The sequence below is a fragment of the Protopterus annectens genome, chromosome 10.part0 (genome assembly GCF_019279795.1).
Source record: "Protopterus annectens isolate FY-2018-M chromosome 10.part0, PAN1.0, whole genome shotgun sequence".
In the NCBI taxonomy this organism is placed as follows: domain Eukaryota; kingdom Metazoa; phylum Chordata; order Ceratodontiformes; family Protopteridae; genus Protopterus; species Protopterus annectens.
The window spans coordinates 162,222,264-162,244,095 of NC_056744.1; positions in this window are offsets into that span (position 1 = coordinate 162,222,264).

Genomic DNA, 21,832 nt, shown 5'->3' on the forward strand with positions numbered 1-21,832 from the left:
TGACAGTAAGAAGCAATGTGAGTCTGCAGGCCTCCCAAGCTGTTCCTCACAGGGTTTGCTTAGATCCTCTAGGATTAGTTCACCTGCAAACATATGTAATGCAGACTTTGGCTGTGGCATAGGTATTAAGTACTGTGTTCTGTAGTCTGTAAACCTTGATAGGTAGGGGTTCTTCTCTCCCTACAGCCAAGTGTGTGTGTGTTCTTCTCCATAAAGAGGAATGTAAGTGTGAATCCAGCACTGACTTCCCCAATGGCATGGTTTTTCCACTATTTTGGTCCTTGCAGTTGATACAGACCTCCAAACTCTTGTCCTCCACAAGGCCTGCTGATGTCATCTACTATAAGATTAGTTAAAGTCATATTAATGTCAGACTTGAGCCATGGCATGTGTGATATGTACCGCATTCTGTAGTTTGTAAACTTAGATAAGTAGGGGTTTTAATCTCACTGCAGCCAACTTGTTGTGTGTGTGTGTTGTATAGAAGTCTGTAAACTTGGATGGATAGTGATTCTATTCTCACTGCAACCAACTTGGTGTGTGTGTGAGCTGTTAAGCAGAGCATTTTATAACAGCCTATGGGATGCTGTCCACTTCTCTTCAAAAGACACTGTTAATGTCATTAGCAATAGGTTATTGCTTGTGTATACATCATAAGAGGCTATGGTTACGCAGTGGCCTGACAGATGAGTACATGTAAGACATTATTAAGTTTATAGTGTCATTCTAAAGTAAAACAGTACCTGACAGTTTGGGATAACATGGTGGATTGAATACGCTGCTTTGCCAGGCATATGGCACTTGCCTGAACCATAATCCCTTTATTAGGCATGGTCACAAGAGTAGACTTACAAATGTGAGAATCTGCAACTCCAGACAAGTAAGGGTAATGCTGCTAAACCCTTGGGTTACACAGTGTAAAACATACTCTCTGTAGGCAATCTTTGCAGTGAAGATGTGGAATCTATGCAGTCAACGAAAACTTGTTCAATTTTGCAACAAGTACTTTGGCCTCGCAAAGCTACAGTGCCTTTCAAACAAGCAGACAGCAAATGGAAGTTGTGTGAACTAATGTGGGACTACAGGTATGTGTTTCAGGAACCTAGATGTATAGTATGGCATACATAGGACATGCTGGAGAAAAAGGAATATCTCTAAAAGGTTGGCACTCCTCTGCAGTAGGCTTCACATCCATGTCAAGCTGAGCACCTCCATTACCCTGTTGAAGGGCAGGCTGCATGAATTGCTGTGATAATGTTATCCAACATGGAGCACTGCTGCTGTGGTTCTTGCTAGACAAACTTTGGCTATCTATGTCATCTGACATTGAACATTATATTGTGATGCAACAGCTATGCTCCTAATCACCATCAGGTCACTACCCGGGTCTATATTAGATCACCGAATACTTAAAAAAGCGAATGGTGATTAATCGAGCCTGTGTAAGTGAAAGCTTACAATGTCGAAGTGTCAGAACAGCGATTTTTTTTTCCCAAGGGAAATATCGCTGTTCCAACAAAAAAAAATAAAAAACAATTTCAAACATTACATTAAGTGGGGGGCTTCAGCCCCCACCCCCCCTACTTAAATATACCAACTCCGAGACCGCACTACAGTGCCAAAAACAGCAAAGTACTGAAGCGGCCAAGCAAATTCTTAACCAGGGAAAGAATTTGCTTAACAGCTGCTTCGATATTATGCGTTTTCAGCCTTTTAAGTTCGACCAAGATGCATTCGAAATAATTAATCTTTGGTCTTCTAATATAGACCCCACTACCCTAGTCACATCCTAAGAACCTTGGAAATCAAGCCAAAATGCATACAAAAATGAACATTGTACTGTATTATTGTTCTGATGACATCTGTCTTCTGTGCTGACATACAATCCTGTGCTCTGACACTGATGGGTTGATTGTAGATGTGTATCCATCGGTTTGTACTACACAATCCTGAAAGAGAAATGTAGATATTTCCATGAGACACATTTCGTTGTCTGACTCCACAGCCTTTACAACAGCATCCATTTTAACTCAGACAAATTATTATGCTATCCACAGTATAAATGGCTAAACACCATATCTCTAAGTGATCAATACAAGTAGCATGCCAACAGCACCAACAGATGAAGACATTCATACTAATGTAGCTAGTCAACCTGTGCATCAGACACATAGCTTTATTTCCCTGCATCCATGAGAAAGATGAGAGGGATGTGGCACAGTTATCATCACTTGCACATGGTGTTGTGTGAGGGTGCAGGAGGCCTAGGCTGACCCAATAGGTTGGCAAGCATGAGTGTGAGTAAGCAAGAGAAGCTGGCAAGATGGACCATGGAAATGTGTGTGTGTGTGTGTGTGTGTGTGTGTGTGTGTGTGTGTGTGTGTGTGTGTGTGTGTGTGTGTGTGTGTGTGTGTGTGTGTATGTCTGTAGGTGCCCTCAGTGTGACATTGGTGGTGAGTCTCTGCATGAACACAGTCAAGCTCAGTGCTAGCCCTACGTGTCTGTATGTTGGACAGCTTTGAGCTGTGCATGGTAGAGCTGACAGTTTATCGTCTCTGTCCCCGAACATGAAAAATGGCTCTGCCAGGGGTTCCACACCTGGGTTCAGATATTGTGATACTACCTGAAGGTGATTGATGTCTGCTGAGCATGTGTCCTTCAACTCCCAGGACCACAACCTCATGGCCTGCTACATCTTGGTGTGGAAAGCACACTCCCCTCTGGAGCACTGGATCTACTGCCACTATGAGAGCGTGATTGGGCATGACCACATTGACTCTCAGCAAATGTATTTGTTGACCTACACCAATGAGGCCGATGCTCAACTCCAGCCAGATGTTCCATCGCAGACAATGCGCATGCCATGACAGATAGTCTGCAATCTGTGTCAGACCTATCTCTTTCCACTGTGTAAGTCAAATTTTCCAGGGTATCAGCAACATGGTGGAGGCAGTCATGGATGTCAGACTGTGCTGCATCCATAACCCTGCGCATTCATCGTGAATTCCTTTCCAAACATGCCTGTGCCTCCATGATGACCCTAAACATACACCAAGTGACACGTGATGAGACACCTGCAACAGGTGGTGGAGGGATAGAAGGCCTCCTACGAGCACCCCTATCAATCCACCTGTTTGGAACCTCATCAACAGTTTGACCATGACCAGTGTCGACAGTCTCTGAAGCCACAGTAGCCACACTTCCCTTTTCAGTGTCCCCACCCTCCGACTGTCCAATATCTGTGGCCTCAGGGGACTGGGTATACAACATAGACATATTGACTGTGTATGGTGATAATGAGGGTGGCCGAGGGTTATAAACCTCTGTGTCAGATTCAGCCTCTGCAACCCACAGCTGTGCTTCAATTTGGCAAACATCATCATCAGAGTCTGAAGAGACACTGACATCAGGTTGTGTAGGGGATACATAACAACCTCCGTGATCACCTGTGATAAAAAATAAAAAGAAATACATTAATAGCTGCACTACTATGCTCTGCACTACTATGGTGTAATATATGTTAAGCTGTATACACTGCTGTCACTACTGCAGACTTTTATACCTCCCAACCTTAGAAAGCAGGACATCTGGACATTATTTTCTAACCCCAATCTATAATGATTTGGAAATTAGTCAGAAAAAAACAATCTTTTAAAAAAATATATATGATGTAAACTGTGGACATTCTGCAGAAATCTGTACAGTTTACATTTAAGGCTAATCATTGATGTCCTGACAATAATTTGCAAATCAGTCACTATGGTCACACATATGAGACAGAGGTATGTGTCTAAACTGTGGAAATTCAGAAAATATCTGTACAGTTGAGAATTATGCAGATAGTACATCAATCCAGCTATCAGGTCTGGGATGACACTTTAGCTAAGACATTGAAATATATCTACATCTCTGACGTAACAGTTTTCTGCTTACCAGCAGCAGAAGCACGGTCTCTTCCATTTCCTGATGGTCCTGAAAAAAGTTGAGGAAAAGGTAATAACAACAGCACCACATGTTAAAGTTTAATGGGATAATACATCCAACAATCTTATATATACAATAACTGCAATGTTAAAAAGTATGTGGGTGACAATCTTTAGGTGAGCTTAAACCTGCAGCTAACTTACCCCCCCACCAAAAAAATCTGACACCGATGTAAAACTATATACATCTTGACAGGGTGAATGCAACAGTATTCTACTGCTGATTTAACTAAACATACCTAGATGCTCCTCTTGAGAGGAATGGGTGGCACCCACTTCCACAGCATATTGGCTAATGGATGTCTGGGAAATGTCCTGTGTTGCAAGGTTTGCCAGTAATTCCTCTGTGGCAGTGAGAGGAGGTTTTGCTGCAGGCCCACCACCAGTGACCTGACAATCGCTGACACTTCAGCTGCCTGCTTCCTTGCTCCATGGATCACGTCTGTGGCACAGTGTTGCACCTGCTTGTAGCTACGATTTTGATGACCCACTTCATTAATGTTGTGCAAAAGTTTACCCCACAGGGCTGCATGTTCTGAGCTATTTGCCCTCCCTTGGAACAGCAGGACTTGATAATGTTGTTTCAACCACTCAATGATGAAATTTTTTTCCTCTTCAGAAAATGGTGGCCTGCGACGTGCATTCATAATCTTTACTGAAATATAAAGAAATGAGAACACATATAAGGATCACATATGTACAGTAAACTACGTAGACATAAAGCAGTAAAGGAAGGCTCTCAGTATTTACCACTTGATTACACACCTCATATTCAATAGTGGGCTGAAAATAAAAAGGGTGTGGACACAACTAGGATAGTAGTAATAGTGACTTATTCCTGCTTGTGCCATGACAGATACTCACGTATGCTCACACACCCAACATAGCAGTTCATTGTAGTGTGCCCTATAGAAGGAAATACTGTATACAACTCCATCCTAAAAAATAAAAAAAAATCAATTGTGCCAACAGAACCGTAATGCACTATAAAAACTACTGTCAAAGGAAGCACCCAGGTGACCTGTGTCCCTAGTTATCACACAGCATTATACCTTTGGTGTGCTCTACATCCTCTATACCTCTAACAAGGCTGGAGATCAATGCCATGTCATGAGTACAGTTCTAACAAAGGCTTACTGATGTAATCCACATTCTTCCTAAGTATATTCATACATATGCATCATGTAGGAAACAAAATGGATACATACTTGATGGAGTACAAAGATACTGCTCTACCAGTAATGAGTCAACGAGTTAGACATAAGAATTAATTCTCATCCACATTGGTTTGCTTAGCTACAAGTTTGCCTTTATATAATGGTTCCCATTAGCAGTTGATTGTATCTCAACCAATCTGTGCTTCAGAAATGCTAAATGCAGCCTACACAGCTGCATTGCAGTATAAATCAGCCAATCCGGTGCAACTAATCAACAAGATATAAGGCATCAGTTTAGACTCCATCCCCTTTCTTATATGGTGAGCTGAAAAATAGTGCCATAAAGATAAAATGTCAGTGCAAAGTTTGTCTGTTTGCAACAGCTACTTTTTACATACAGATGTTTGTGCTATAGGCTGAAGCTGCTGCTGATAGGCATAGACTGACAGGCTGAAGACTTTGCAGGACAATAACACAGAAGAGTAACTGTGGGACCTGTGGCAGCCTTGATTAACAGCCAGAGCCAAACTGAGGAAACCCTTCCCACTGGAAATTAAGGTATGTGTTTAAAGTAAGTATGTTAGCCACAGGTATCGTTAACAGACTAAAAGACAACATGAATGGTGTGTCCTAGACATTAGCATCCAGGATCTTCATAATAGTCCTGCATGCTGTGCTACAACATGGCAGAGAACATGTATTACAGAAAATGTTTTCTTGAGAGGGTCACAAATATGCTAAAATTGATACATAATTTGCACTAGTCTTTAATAATGTATTTCAGACATCACAGTCATGTACACATGTGAACAACACCCTGGGGAAAAGGGTAGGGGGTACATTAACCATAATGTCAACCACTTGAACAACTGCCAAGTCATGTGTAATGTCATGGTAGTCATCTGGAACATGTGTGCTGGCAACCCTTGCTTTTAGCATGACTTCCATATATGTCTGTTACTTTTATACTTGTGGTTGTCTGGAATATCACTGGCAAATCATTGAGGACTGCAGTCTGGAACTACTGGGCCACATTTGAATTGCATACTTCAGATTCCTCTGGGAATCCATGCTAATGCATAACCTTACATTCTAGCCACTTTCTAAGTTTGTAATAGCAATATTTAAACTGTGTTCCTATCTATAGGCCTTTGACCTCCCATTATTTGCTATCTTGTCCAGATTCCTTAGTCAAACATGTTGAGAGGTATGGTATGGTGTTGGTAGACTGTACAATGGTGTATGTTTGGATCAGAGGGTTAAGGCAGCCATCCTGTGATTGGCATGTGCATTTCATGGTAAACTGGATTGTACAAATCTGTAGGCCTATTTTCCAAGTAGGAATTAGTGTACTTGTGTATGTGATGGGGTCCATGTTACATGGACGAAAAGCCACATAAACAAATACCAGTTCGCTGAGACGAGATTGCCGACAACAGAAATGCCCAACAATGGTGAGTAGTACAGAATGGGATGTATTCCCATTCCCACAATGTGGTGCGATCTTGGAGTTAGAATATTTAAGTAGGGGGGCGTGGGGGGGTGCATCTCCCTACATGGGGGGGGGTGCAGGTGGGCTTGTCCCCTGCTATACAGGTATTTGTAATTGTGTTTTGTTGTTTTACTGAGACAAAAATAGGTTCTGTGCTGTTATTTGTGGACTTACCTTTGTCGGACATTTCCATTGTCGGTGATCTTGTCTCGGTGAACTGGTCTTCATTTATGTGGCTTTTTGTCCATGTAACATGGACCCGTATGTGATACATGTATGTTAGACATATCTCTCAACCTCTTAGCACAAAAGAATATCTGGTCCAAGGCACAAATATTGGGTGTGCAAAGCCCATAAACTAGGGATGCACTTTACATATTGCTGTTAAAAATTGCTTGCCTACAAGGTTTTGTGTTATCATGGATTTTCTGAAGAATATGGAAGTCTGAAACTGAAATGACTATCATTATTTAATGCACTCAGGCCTCACTGATTTTCCTAAAAAACAGAAAATCAAGAATTTTATGAGGGGCACTCCAAACATATGAAGCAGACATCTGGACATTCTTGGAACACCTGTACAGTTGAGCAGTATGATTTAATATCCTGCCTGTTATCAGCTGTCTATATGTCAATATTGTGAAAGAAAAATGCTGCTGGTGGTAAGTCTTGGCCTGTAGTTCACAGGGACCTGGGTTTAGATACAGAGCTTGGAACTTGCATGTTTACACTGTGACCTTGCATTACCTAGTAATTTAAGTACACATACATGCATGGTCATTAATCTATATAGTAGCAAAATCTGATAGTGGAGGACTTCCATAGATAAGGTCCATGGTGCTAATACAGCAAAAATCTGTTTTGACAGTGTTGTCTCCCTTCACATTATACACACACTGAATTAGAGTGGTTATTCTGATATCCTCCTGATTACCACATAGAAGTAGACATTCCATCTGTTCTGCATTGGGTGAATAAATAGGTGATGACACAGTCATACATATCCCGGTTTATAATGCTGATGTACACATGCACATATTTTAAATGCTAGACACAGCTATATTTCAACCCAAGACCATGTGAACCAAAAATAAATGTTTTCAAAGAACTTAACAGATTGAGCTACAAAGTCAGTGATTTAGCTGGTATGTTTTTGCATGTTATATAGATAATTGCACACTGAACTGCTGTTATGTACCTCACTTACATCTATTACTATCTGTATGGCTTTATAGTGATGTATTTTCTACCAGATTCCCAGTTACATTCCTATTATTGTATTAATCTTTTAGCAGATTTTCTGAGTCATTCAGTGCAATGTGGGTTGATGCACTATTGTTCAAGTCATATGGTACTAGGTTCAAAATAAGATGTAGGTAAACTTTTTGGATGTGGTTATTATACTTTCACATACATTTAAGAATACACTGCCATTTAGCTTAGTTTAGCGAAGCTGTGCAGATTGCTAATTTTCTTTAAAGAAAATAAAATTGGGGGATAGGAAAGTGGTGAAATGGGGTGCAAGCAGGGGGAATAACATAGTGAAAGCCAGGTAGGAATGTGCAGGAAGGGTGTAGGAAAGAAACATAGCTATCCATTTCTTCAACAGCAGCAACTGTGCACTTGCAAAGATTTTTAGCTGAATTTGGACTGTCACCACCAGAGAGAGGGGTGACGACAACATAAGTGTGTTGTGAAGTCAATTGGACCAAATTAAGTGTGTCCAGTGAACACGTGTGCAAAATGGAAAGCTATGTATGGGGTGATATTTATTTATTTTTTGGGGGACAGGTGCCCTTTTTTGTTGTTATGGAGAGAGTGGAATGTTGGAGAAAAGACACAGGTATATTTGGGGAAGGTAGGTTGGCAAGGTGAGGAAGCATTTGCAGATAGACAAGACATAAAAGACAACAGACAGGATTGGTGAGGGACACAAGCGTGGGCTGGTTGGGAGGGGTGGGGGGATCCATGGATGTCAGACACAGTAACAGTGTGACTCAAGTCCTCACCCATGGGACTGTCAGCACTGAACCTTCACTGATCCTGTGGAGGCAGTGGCAGACAATGGCGCCTGCAGCCAGACTGCCCCACCAGGATGGACAGCATACTCTTTACCCAGTGTAGGGATGTGCCCACAGTCTGCTGCACAAGCCTAAGTATCATGCTTGGCAGTTCTGCAGGGGTGACATAGGCATCCACTCTGCCTCCACTCGCAGATGAGAACACACTCCTGGCCTCTGGGGCTGAACTACCTGAAGGTCCAGGTAGTGCAGGGACAGAATGGGGGGGTTACCGCCAGGCTGTGGCCTAGATGTGCTGGGCCCTGGTGCCTCAACCGGGGGAGCCAAGTGGATCGATAGCAACTGGCCTACCATGTTGCGTTGTGGTAAATAAAATAGAAGCATAAAGGAAATAAAACAACAACCCAAACAAATGTAATAAATAAGATAAAACAAAACAATAATGAATAATAGAAAAAAATGAAAAATAATATAATGAAGAGCACAACAGTAAATAATGTAAATGAAAATGTATTTAACATCAAAGCAATATTAAATTATACATAAGGACAACGTAAGAGGTAATACCAAATACTATAATACAAAAATATATTGATTAAATAAATATGAAGATAAGGGATGGGGTGAGAGAAAAAAGGAGGACACTATTAACTTCACAGATACTATAACAAAACATACCACACATAAGTACTTTTATATATGTTAGATTTTACTTGTAACACTGCTGACTGCTGTGACATTTATTATTTGAAATACTATCCTGTTCCTTACACATACACACTATAGTTCAGATCATATTGCATCCAGCAATCATTCAGTGTTGCTGATACTGGATACATGAGGTTCTATGTACATACCTCTCAAACTCTTAGTACAAGACATTCTGACCCAAGCCATAAATAATGGTGGGAAAAAGGCACAGCAATAGGGAACATTCTTACATAGTGCTCCTACAATAGTAGCAAGGTGATGGGATAACAGATTTGGCATTAAAATGCATTTTCAGAGATTGATATGATTGTCTGATATAATTGTCTGAGATGTCTAATATCTGCAATTCAGAGGGCTGACATTTTTTTTATGGCATTGATCCTCACCAATTTGCCAGAGACTGGCCAGTAAAACAAGATTATACACCAAACAGACTGCACATATGAGGTAATATTTAATACTTTCTGCAAAAATTTAGACAGTTGAGAGGTATGCCCATGTACACTGATTACACTTGACAGTTGGACATTCAAGGCACAGGTCTATGGGTATGCACTTCACATGCAAGCATGGTTATGTTTTATTGAAATGCAAAAACAGTATTGAAAACAGCATAATTTTTCAGTTGGCTAGTGACTACAGTAATACAGAACTTTTTATTTAAAATGCAATATTATCATAGCACTGTCTCCTTTTACATTTTATGAATTCATGTTGTTTCAAATCTTACTTTTACACACATGGATAGTTGCCCTGTACTTCTGTTAACATACATGTTTATCCTAATCAGCTATTGACTGCAATCTTTAGCATATTTCTAACAATGAGCAGGCCACAACATTGATTCTTAATCTGGGTATTCAGCAACATTAAGTAATGCTTGATAGCTATGCTAGACAGTACTGCATGCTTACTTGCTTTTACACTTCAGATATGCAATGCCATGTTAAAGAAAATCTGTAATGTCCCAAATAAATCATACATGACTGTCAAGACTGCGATATCTGTACTTTTTAATTTTATTATTAATTTATTCATTCATTTAGTACTTTATTGATTTTCTTACATACCACATAATTGCGTCATACTGGCCAAATGCCTTGAATGGGACCGCACATTGCAAGCCCTCTCTTCTGTGGCTGTGGTAAGAGAGGGAAACCATTTTGCATACCAGTTTTGCACAGATTCAGCTTTCATACTTAAAAAAATAATAAAAAAAATGTACATAACTGTGGGGTGTTCCCCGCCTGTGCCTCTTGGATCCACTGTTACAAAGTACCTCCTCTTCCTTTGTTAGAGGTCATCAAAATGGTGATGACACTGCTCCCCAGTGCGAGGGATACCAGTTGCACTAATAAGGTCCCTGGCTAAATCACCCCAGGCTTCAAACGTCATTCTGAGTCAACATAGTTCACCTGCAGCAGCCAGGGTCCATGTTACTGTACTAGAAGTCCAATAAAAATCCTAGACTCCTGAACACCTCAACACTGTGCCCAAAAGTGCATTCATTCCCCATGACCGCCATACCTGCACACAAGATTAAGCGCCAAGGAATACTGAGCAATTCCTGCCAATTCCCCTTTAAATAGGATGCATTCCCACCTTTGCGCATCATACTGAAATTTATAAAAATGCTCCACTTTGCGACATGTAAACATGGAAAAGCAGTTTAAGCAATACTTAGCACTGCACAGCTTTTTTAAACATAGCAATAAGTGAATTTAAAGTGAACAGATGTTTCAATGACCTAACACAGTGTCATACAGTTAAACATAGCAATAAGTGAATTTAACGTGTACCGATGTTTTGGTGACCTAATACAGTTTCACAGCAGTATATATAAAAAGGTATCACAACTGAGGAATTGAACCCAGTACCTACTACACAAGAATTCATCAATCAACCTATCTCACCATAAGAGGAATGAAGGGAACTCATCTATTTTCACATATAATGTGAAGGTGCTAGTGTAAGCATAGTGCAGCTTCACTTCACAGGTTTGCGCGGTGCTTGGCATAGCACAGCTAAAACAATTGAAAGAATCTGTTTTTTATTTTTAGATGTCTGGTGCATGCCTAATGCATGGGTGAGCAGAGCTAAGCATAGTTAAATAATGAGGCACAGTGCGAAAACATGCACATAAAAAGAAAAAAAAAAAACATCCAAATTAGTGAAATAATTGAATACACAGTTCCAGAAATTTTTCTTATACCCTGACTCCCCTTAGTCAGGTTAACAGGTTGACAGGTATGTGGATGTGCCATTGGTGCAACACAGATTCATTATCTGTGTTGTTCTGTGAGGTTTCATGCCACAAAACCTCCCTTAGGTGTGTCGCACCCTTAATATGCATTGCTTGCTGCCGAGGAAGAACGTGGCTGTGTACATGGATGCATTCTGTGTAGGCTGTGCGCAGAGCCTACATGGACTTTATTGAGTCCTCACCATATTTAATATGGAGTAGTATAGACAAGTAAATCACTAAACAGGATTAGTTGAAATGAAAGATAAAAAAGGCAGAACAGTTGTATAGATCACTGGTAAAAAGTTTATGGGATATTTGAGCTGGTAAGTGTCTAAAAGGTTCTGTACAACAAAATATTTAAATTAAAGATACTTTGCAGGAAATACAGTTTTGGTGGGGAAAAAATGAATGTGAATTATAGAAAAAAGTTTAATTATGAAGTAAGTAAATAATAGCGGTTGTGAAGGGGTAATATATTTATATATATATGTTCTTACATGTTCTTTTTGAGATATAACGACATACCAACACTTTATGTAATTATATTACAAATGGACAAGGCAATTTATATAACACAGCAGACAATGCACCCTGGCAAAATACAATACAGTTTGTGACTTCCTACTTTGTGCAGAGAAGAAAATCATATGTAGTACAGTAAAGCAAAATGCACGCTGCAAGGGTAAATCCAAACCTTTTTAATGTCTTAAAACGAGAAGACTTAGTGCTTTCGTTCACCACCACTGAAGTTCATCAGAAACTGGTTAAAAATAAACTAAGTCCCGTTATATAACCTTTTGAAAATTGCAGCAAAAATTTTAAGGTGACATGCATCAAATAAACATTCACAAACCCATCACTTTAAAACACAGACCATTCAGTTATGTAAAAAATACAGCTATGAATTGAAATAAATCTTATTTAAAATAAAACTTAAAAGGTTGTAAAAATAATCACAATACATTTATGAAATGCAAGATGCTCTGATCTTTGGAGTAGGTTTCAAAGAAACCACATCGTTGATGCCAGGCAGGTTAGTGGCATTCAACAAAATTTGCCAAAACAACTATTTTTTTCTAGGAGAGTTTGATAAATAAATGTATTGTGATTACTTTCAAAACCTTTTAAGTTCAATGGTGGTGAATGAAAGAGCTAAGACTTCTGGTTTTAAGACATTAAAAAGGTTTGGATTTACCCCTGCAGCTTTCATTTTGCATCTTTGGATTTACAGTACACTGTTGTGGAATCTGGCTTTGATATGCAGTACAGTAGATAGTATGCCTTTCTCAAATATGGGAAACATTATGCCCTCCGACTTTGCACAGATAAATAACACCATGCTTTGCACAGCAGGTAGTGTGTTCTCAAAGGATGTACAGACATGTACTCTTAGCTTGAATGAAAAAATAACACAATGCCTGTCACTGCAGTGAATGTATCTTGGAAAGACTGAACGTATGTTATGTGCATTCAGCCTATACAACATATTAACATCATGCCTTGCACAGCTTGCAGTGTGTTATAATGCAAGTCACATTCCACTTTATGTGCAGCTTCCCGGTAGAGAGAAGTAACATTACATGGCTCCCCATTGAAAAATCAACATTTGTGACATCGAGAGCTGACATGCCAAAAAAAATAACTGAAAATCTGGGAGAAGAGTGAGTCTACTTTAAATCTACTTTAAATTTCTTTTATACAGGGAACAAGCACCCTGCAACTCCTAATTTTGGAGGGGGCAAGTCCCCCACAACCACTGAGCTTCTGTACACATGCACACACACACACACACACACACACACAAACATACACACACACACACACACACACACACACATATATATATATATATATATATATATATATATATATATAGTTCCCCTTCACAAGATCGAATGGATGGAAGCTCGAAATTCATAATCTCGAGACCAGAATCTCAAATTTCCATTCACTCCAAATTGTGAATGGGAGCCTTACGTTTAAAAAAAAATTAAAAGAAAAGTTAACTTACCTTATTGCAGGGGGCCAGGTCCCCTGTACCCTAGCAGTTTAAATGTGAATGTTCTGTGACTGCACTATAGAGGAGGAATGGAAAATCTTCCATTTTGTGCTTACGCATATAGGGTGGAATGGGAGATTTCCCTTTCCTTCACTATAGTGCGATCTCAAAGTAGGTATATTTAAGTAGGGAGGTGTGGGGGGTGCAGGGGGGCGAAGGCCCCCCCTGCGAAAACATTTTAAAGGTGTTAATTTTTTTTTGTCCCTTTCATATGTTCGAGTTTCTCTAAATTCGAGATTCTGGTTTCGAGTTTATGACTTTCGAGTTTAGAGAAATTTGATCATATGAAGGGGAACCATATATACAGATATATATATATATATATATATATATGGGTCTCCTTCAAAACATCTAAAACCCATAACATCTAATTTCATGACATCGAGACCAGAACATCTAAAACCCATAACATCGAATTTCATAACATCGAAAATGTGCATCAGAACATTGAACGCTACAAATCACACAAAAATAACATTCCCTCCACATATAACAACACCAAACTACCAAACATACTTTTTACTATGTTTCTGCAGAGGGGCAAGCCCTCCTGCACCCCCCCCCATGTGGGATGCTCCGCCCCTCAACCTCCCCCCCCCCGTAAATTAAATTTACCAACTCCGGGATCGCACTACAGTGGGGAAAAGTTAATTTCCCAACCCCACTATATCACAATCATCATAAAGAATATACACATAATGTCTATATCACTTACCTGTATGGCCTAAAAAACACATACAGAATGACAAAATAAACACTATATAAAGAGTATTAATTCCTACACTATATAAATAATAATTATAGAAATGAAAACTACATCTCATAGTGATACCACAAGATTAACAGATTAAACTATAACATTTACATATCTCCTGATACACTATTACATATTATACATTCTAGAAGGGGACCCATATATATATATATATATATATATATATATATATATATATATATATATATATATATATATATATATACATACACCCACACACACACACACACACACACACACACACACACACACACACACATATATATATATATATATATATATGGTTCTACCTGACATAGCCGAAACCACACAACACCGACAACCACATCACCGACACCACATATTCGACAGTCCATAAACACGAAACCACACATAACCGACAACGAAATAACCGACGGTACACAAACACGAAACCCCATACACTGCACACACCACAATAACAATTATTAAAAACAAAACACATCCCCATTCCACAAACCACACACACAACACAAGCACACCAAAATCCTTACAAGCCCACACTAAACCTTACCCTAACCCTAAGGTCCGTCACTATCGCACACTTACCTACCCGCTCCCTAACCCTAACTCACTTAACCCGCCTCCCTAACCCTAACTCACTTAACCCACCCCTATCGCTCCCTAACCCTAACTCACTTAACCCACCCCTATCGCTCCCTAACCCTAACTCACTTAACCCACCCCTATCGCTCCCTAACCCTAACTCACTTAACCCACCCCTATCCCCACAGACCGGCAATCTCCACACTTACCTGCCTCGCACCCTAACGTCCGTCACTACCGCATACTCACACAGCCTTTCCCCATGTCGGCATCCTCGGCGTTGGTGTTGTCATCCGTCGTGTCGGTCTTCTGCATTGTCGATGTTCTGCAACTCGCGATTCGCGTCGGTCTTCTTCGTTTTCGGTCTTCTGGAGCTCCGAATTCCGCTGTCGGTCTTCTGCGCTGTCGACGAAGTCAGGTAGAACCATATATATATATATATATGGATCTACTTGACAAGATCTAAAGCTCACAACACCGACAACCACATCACCAACAACCAAAATTTCGACATCGGAAGAAAACCATGAAAAAGGAACATAAAATTCCCTTTCAACTGTTCCGCCCGCCCACCCCCCGTAACTTTAATATACCAACTCCGAGATCGCACTATAGTGCAAGAATTGAAATCTTTCCATTCCGCACTATAGTGAGATGCTGGTTCCGCATTGTCAGCATTCCGAATGTCGATCATATGCTGTCGGCCATATGGTTGTCAGCATTCTGCAGGTAGACCCATATATATATATATATATATATATATATATATATATATATATATATATATATATATATATATATATATATATATATATATATATATATATATATATAGATATATATATATATATATATATATATATACACACACACACACACACACACACACACACACACATATATATATATATATATATACAGAGAGAGAGAGAGAGACACAAAAACAACTCCGAGATTGCCATTCCTCAGAGAAAAGGGAATATTCTAAGAAATGGTCATCTCAGACTTATATGTGAGTATGCTTTTTTGTCCATAGAGTCTCCATATTATGGGAGTAACTCATGTATGTCCAGAAATTTCAAATGGTTGCCAACATCACACTCAGTGCAACAGAAATTGTTCCCCCATTGGATATTGTACACTTCACATAGCCCTTCCCCTGACAAACAAGCAGCATATCAGCCATTGCAGTAGGCAATGCATAATAATGGTATATCACGCACTTTATGCACATCACTCCCAGTCTATCCATGCTGATAATAATGCAGCAGTCATGCCAACTTGAATGCAAAGCATACATGCCTTGCCTTTAATGCTAAGTCCTCTATGCCCATTCATATGGATACCACAACATTTTACATAGCAACCTATGTACAATGCACAAACGTCATGCACTTTGTATATCGTGGCTACCCGTACAAATGATGTCATCTTGCGCAGTAGGAAATACAGTCTGGTTATACGCTGTGCATGTATTAAACTTTAACTTGCCTGAACAGATCACAATGGATAGGTTGCATGCATGTTATGTACATCTAGTTTGTCCATACAGATAACATTGCACCCAGTGGTGGAAGTACAGGGCAATGGATAGACATGACATGCACCATGCACTCCTGACCAGTCATCAGACATTGCACTGTGCTCAGTAATGCAGCTTATGCTTAGTGGATACATATGCTGCACTTTATTTAGCTCCATATTATCCTTCCATTTCACTCCAGTGTGGTGCAGCAAACTGTATACACATGATTAAATACCATACCTGCTCCCCATTCCTGGCATGACCAAGCAGACGGCACTGCAAATGGGGAAGCAGGCTGTGCAGATACCTTACTGCCTATGTTTCTATTTCTGGCAGAAGCTCTATTTTTTCACTATTGCTTCTATAGATGTGTAAAGCAACAACATATTTCAAAACATAGCAGTATTAATGGACCCTATGCCAACTCTGCAGAAAACATGCACACGTATCACAGAACAGTGTAGTGCTGCTGGCTCAGATAGTCATTTGTGCCTCTTGGGTAGATCTTTCCACTTCTGCTACAAGGGGTTCAAATAGCAGGATTCCTATTGCCAGCTACCACTGAGCAGTCTATTGAGGCTCATATTGATGTTATTCTCTCTTTCTCTCTGAGGGTCTCATTCCAGAAGTCTTGCATTGCTTTGTTGCACATATACTAGAAGCAAATGTATTTCACGTTTGCCCTTACATGGTGCTTTCAGCCTCTTCCCATCACCCTGGGCAAAACCCTGGCCCCATACCTATTCAGCTGTACTTTGTTTTGGGTTCATATTTTTTAATGTGCACCTTCAAAATGGCCAGTACTCCATACATAGGCATGGATAAACAGAAATACAGGCACCATTAGCTACCTTATTGTTTACTCATGTGCATTATACAGCACATAGTAATATAGCTTTGCTTATCAGAGTCATTCATTGCTATCACCCACTTTCTGATATTCAGTATTACTGACTACAGTAGGCAATTTAGAGCATGTAGTTTCATGATACTTCCATAGATAAGATATACATCTAAGAGGTACTTAGTGACTAACATTTTGCAGTATGGGGTTTTGTTTAGATGGACTTTCCCAGTTAACAAATATCTAAATAAATAAATACATGTACACAAATACACACACACACACACACACACACACACACACACACACACTCACACACACACACACGCACACACACACACACACACACACACACACACACACACACACACACATATATATATATATATATATATATATATATATATATACATATATATATATGTCTACTTCACATGACCTAAAACTCATTTGACAGAATTTCATTTGACCGAGACCAAATCACCTAATTTTCAAAATACTGAAAACTCATTTGACTGAATCTCACTTCACTGAAAGCTTACAATGCTGAATTTCAAAATACTAAATTTTAAACCATACACATGCACACTTACATCACCAATGACTAACTCTTTCCAGAACTTAAAAAACTACATACTTGCCTCTTAACAGAAACTGGACAATATGCAACCAAACTAGGTGGGGGGGGGGCTACACCCCCACACTTCCCCTAACAATATATACTAACTCCAGTATCACACTACAGTGGGGGAAAGGGCATATACCCTTTACTTGCTTTACAGTACTCTACATGCTGCCACTACTGCTGGGAACGCACAAAACATCTGCCATATTACTTTAGATACTTCCCATAAAAATGTAAAGAGACATACCCACATTTAGAAACACTACAACACTACTTTCTACATGACTGTCAGTACATATACATATATATATATATATATATATATATATATATATGTATACACACACACACACACACACACACACACACACACACACACACACACACACACAAATGAATAACTGTGATGGCCCATATATAGTCTTGCACTTCTGCATACAGATATCTGTACTGTTATATGATCAGGTTTGTATTTTGGTACTTCTGTCGTGGTCTGTGATGCAATATAGCTGCGTGTAAGAGCTTTTTGATTCAAATATACATTTTAAGGCAATAGAGCTCCCATGCTTACATATGTGCATGGCTCATTATTCACTGTTGTATGCGAGCTCCCACACTCAGCTATATGTGTGGCTCATAATACACACTTGTATGCGTACACATATTACTGCGTAATTTTATGTCTAGCACCCAGTACATGATCTGCATTGCAGATTCTGAACAGCATTAATTTCCTGTCATCCATATGTTAAACTTGAGTTGGGATCTTTTCTTTTAATCAAATATTAGTGACAGTATTCCTAAATGCGTATAGTGATAATGAACAAAAAGACTGGTAAGATAGATGGTGGCCACTGGCTGTGGCAAAGTCATGCTCTGGGTGTTCATGGGTGTTCATGGCTGATAACTGAAGATCCCTGTGGAATGCTTATCGATATGAAGTACAGAGCAGTGATGAAGGCATATGAGATTTGTCTTTATAAAGCCTGTTGTAAAGTCATTACTTCAGTGCACCACTCAAACAGCAGGTATGACTAATGGATGTTATATGACACTGACATATTTATGTTATAGCACATCATGTGACGTTGCATTACCCGCATATGCACATCATATAGTAGCTTAGTATCTCTTATTGTATTGCCCAACACCGAGCTGTATATCTGCTTCATACATGGGGGAGAAATGTGTGCAGAAGTTTAGAAATGCATACATTCAGTTTATCCTGCATTCAGACATCTAGGCCATCCAAGAATGGTCTCTTTCTGCTTATGAATTTCCCAATATCTATCTGTCTGCCAACACTTGACTTAAATTAGATTACATTTGCAAATACTCAGATTTCATCCAGCAAGTCTATTCTATAACCATGAATGTATTTGTATCAGAAAGTTAAGATTCTTTCCAGATTTATTAGGTGTGACTGCAAACTTTGTATAACTATGCATATATGTCCTTTCACTCTTATAAACTTCCAGTCTGACTAATGTGTCAGAAACTAATCTCTAAAAGCTTTCTATGCAAACATAGCTAACCTCCAATTAATCTAGTGCTTATACTGTAGATGCTAAGTTAATGCAGCCTGATTGATTATTTTAGCTCCATAGGTGAATTTCTTATGCACATACAAATTGATTTCACATATAATGTATGCACAAAATGATGAAATGTATTCCAGTATCAGTACTAGGTAAGTACTATTGTTAAAAATGCTTAAGATTACTGGGTATCTACTACCCAGTGTCCTAAATAAAGTGATAGGCCTGCCATTGTTTGAGCTTTAGCCTTAATAGCCAGTACTTTTTTCTCTAAAAGACAAGCTTGCTCTTAACTGTCATTCCAACATCTTTATTTTTAGCCACAGCTGTGTGCTCCTTGTTTAATATGTGTGCTACCTGCCCTTAAACTTTCAAATGTGATTACGTTATATTATTTTGTCCCGTATTTCAGACTACGTTGATTTATTTAATGTCAGTTTTATTCACATAAGTGTTAACTTCCTTTACGTTTTCAGGTAATTGAAAAATGCTCCCTGTTTTCAGTTGTCCACATACTTAGAAATCCTGAATTCAGATGGTGCCGGGAATGGAAAAAAAAACATAAAGTAAAACAGAGCTGGTCCCAAGATTGAACCCACAGAGCACACTTATTCATTAAGAGCTAGTCTGTGCTTTTATTTAGTATGAGTATCTTTAACTTCATTCCTCCTTAACCAGCTGTCTCTGCATTTATTAATGTAAGAGCTCATTGTGTTTACTATGAAACTGTTGATAATTCCTACATGAGGCAGAGAGTCAAATGCCTTAGCTTTACACTATAATTACAGATACACCACTGTCTAGAGTTGTGCTTATTTCATTGAAATTAACAAGGCTCATTTGAGTTGATCTACCTTCCAAGAAGTCATGTTGACAGATATTGAAATATCTGCTGTTCCTTTTACTATCTTTTGGGAAATTTACCAGAGCTCAGAGCACTTTCCACTTAGTAATTGAAAAAAAGTTTGTGAGCTCTCAGTAGTAATACCGTGGAGAAGAATTTACATGTAGCAGCTCCACCTTTAGTGGCCTTTCCTCAGTTGCCCTTAGGGAGTCATTACTCATCAGCTGTTTAGGGAGGATTTCTAGATACTGGTCAAAAGGTGGACAGACAGCCATCAGCATTGGGCAGAGTGGAAAAGTCAAGTTTCTGTTGCACAGTCCAGAACAGCCAGTCAAAGGCAGCGGCATCCTTTATTGGGTTTTGGGAATTCCACCTCCTTTCAATATAGCACTCAACCATAGACTCATGCATTCCCCCATCAAGGTCAAAGTATTGGCCAAGGAGTTACAAAATTATGCAGATTACCAAACGGCAAGATTTTTGTTATGTGGTTTCATTTTTTTTTCTATTAAGTCTGAGGCACGTTAGTGGTAGGATTTGCAGGAATTTATGATCCATCACAGTCGAAGAAGAAGTGGTTAGGCATTTAACATTATTATGAAACTTAGAGACTCCAGATTAGCAACATTGGACATAGAGTCTGTCTTCCTTTGTTGCCCATCTGTGATAAGGATTGGCCTCTCTAGGGTATGAACTTTGGTTAACAATTTTACTTTGACATGGCCATGCATATGCTATATGTGATGGCTTGTGCCACCTTTGAGAAGATCAGCACCTCCCTTCATTGGTGCTGGCATAATAGAGCTCCTCATCAGGCAGCCATTTACTCTTTGGTGATTTCCTGATCATAGGCAATTATGAGCAGGACAGCATGGAAGGCAATAGTTACTTTGTGTATGTCAATAACTTGGGATCCCACTTGTGCAAGATAAGATAGAGGACCCACTGTAGTCCTTTGTATTTCTGGGTCTAGACAGTGACAACTTCACTGACATTTAAATTTTCACAAACAAAGCTGAATCATTTGAGGGAGGCCACCAAGGTATTTTTGCTGGAAAGTTCAGGGTATGAGAAGTTCTTAAGTTGTTTGGTTTACTCATCTTTGGCTGCTGAGCAGTGTTTCTGGGTAGGACTTTTCTTAGATTGGTAGTCAAGTTGTTAAAAGGAGGGTGCAAGTTGAGATGAGAGTTAAAAAAAGAGTTAAAGTGGATCTATATTTTTAGTGGGCTTTCTGTCTGACTATAGTGATGTGTCTCTTTGGCAAAACAATTGGGTGTCTTCTGAGGGACTTCAGTTCTTTACTGATGCAGCAGGGTCATGGGACGGAAGCTCATATAAATGGATAGTGGTTTGCTGCACTGTGGTCTTGGCTGTGGGCAGTAGACAGGAAGAGAGTCATTACCACACTAGAAATCATGCCAGTCTCAGTGGCTATTGCTGTCTGGCAGG